Here is a 1,793-nt window from a genome sequence, read left to right on the forward strand (position 1 = left end):
AAGAATTAAGTCCTTGACAACTTCATTCTTTTCTCCATTGATAAGAATGTTGTTTGTTGGTCCAGTGGTGAGAATTTTTGATTCCCTTACATTGAGATGTATATATGTATATTTATGGTGTGGCGCTACAGGTTAAACACTGGATGGTGAACCACAAGGGTGGTGATTGAAATCCATCATTGCTCCTTGAAACCTTGTACAGGGTCACTATGAGTCAGAATTGACACAATGGCACTCAGTAGTAACATCAACCACTGAGAATCCTGGCCTGTCAAGTTGACAGAGAACTTGACTATAACAGGGGTGCCTCCAGTAATGCATCAGTTTGTTGAAAGCGTTCACTTTGTATTTTGTGGATTCCTGGAGCCTTGTTTTTTTGCCAATCCTTTCAGTGCAGTTTGGACTTTTTTCCTTCAATATCATTGGTTCTTGATCACATGCTACCTCCTAAAATGGTTGAATATCAACCAATTCTTTTTGTACAGTGAGTCTATGTATTTCTTCCAAATTCTTTCTTCTTCTTTTTTTTTTTTTTAGAGGGCAAAATTGGAATGACAAAGTTATTTAGCTTAATTATTCCAATAACATCTGTTGATTGTTATGTGCCGTGGAGTCGGTTCTGACCCTGTACAGAGTTTCCGAGGCTGTAAATCTTTAAGGGAGCAGAAAGCCTTATCTTTCTCCCACAGAACAGCTGGTAGTTTCGAACTGCTGACTTTGCGGTTCACAGACTGATTTGTAACCACTATGCTACCAGAGAGTTCCATTAAAACCCAGCGCATTCTCAGATGTGCTCTCAGGCCCACATACAGGTCCACTCATTCAGAACATGGGTTATGTGTCCTACATGTACCACAAGAGAAGCCCAGGTGGCAAAATGCCCTCAAAGGCTGTAAACTAGATCTGGTTACCCAGGAAAGCCTGGGAGCCTTTGGGAACCAAGAGAGCTACATTGTAATTTACAACCTTCTGTGGTCACCTTGTTTTTAAAAAAGTATGGCCAGCACATTTTTAGCACATTTTTACAGCTCAGAAGAGTGGAGGCTGAACACCCAAGGAAGGACGGCTCTAGGGCAGCCATTTCGTTTTCACAGGATGACGATGAAGACACCAACAGGTTGTGCGTTGTGGGAGCTGTGCACTTGGCTTCACAGCACTGTGACCCACACAACGATCTCTGGGTTCTCGCTGTCTCTCTTGCTCTGCACCATCCTGAGCTCCAGCTGGGCCGGGCTGGGCTTCTGTCCCTTCCCAGCCTGGGCTTTTGCACACTGGATGGTCCTCTGCGGGACATGGTGCACGGCAGACACGGTCTTCTCACATGCCACCTTGAGATTGTTGGGATGTGTGTGCATCCAAGCCAGGAGCAAGGTGACAAAGAGGTCCCCAGTGCCCGCAAGACAGCATCCACCTGTGCATCTCCATCCGGATCCACTCAGTTGTCAGGGAGCCATCTGGTCGCCTAGTCCTCTGGCTGCCTAGTGCAATCAGGTAGTCGCTGCCCTTTGGGGAGAGCAGATTGAAGCTGGTGATGACCATGGTGTCGGGGCCCATGGAGTGCAGCACATCCATAACCGCCAGAGCTTCTTCTTGACTGTGAATCTTTCTGCTGCTCGGTAATTCAGCTTCATACTGGTTGGGAGTTATAATATCTGCAATGGGCACAGCCTCTTCTTTGTAAACTGGATGGAGATCTTCTGGAATATACATTGAACTTTCACTGTTCCACTAGTCCCCCATCACCGGGTCACACACATGCACGAGGCTGGAGTTCTGCTGCTTCAGTTCCTGTA

At 46.4% G+C, this 1,793-nt stretch overlaps 1 pseudogene; it reads right to left on the reverse strand.

The window, feature by feature from the left end:
- Nucleotides 1-1,148: 1,148 nt before the first annotated feature.
- The window catches only part of LOC102840324, an 18,788-nt pseudogene continuing 18,143 nt past the window's right edge, over nt 1,149-1,793 (reverse strand).

Source organism: Chrysochloris asiatica, unplaced genomic scaffold, assembly GCF_000296735.1.
Source record: "Chrysochloris asiatica unplaced genomic scaffold, ChrAsi1.0 scaffold00074, whole genome shotgun sequence".
Lineage (NCBI taxonomy): Eukaryota > Metazoa > Chordata > Mammalia > Afrosoricida > Chrysochloridae > Chrysochloris > Chrysochloris asiatica.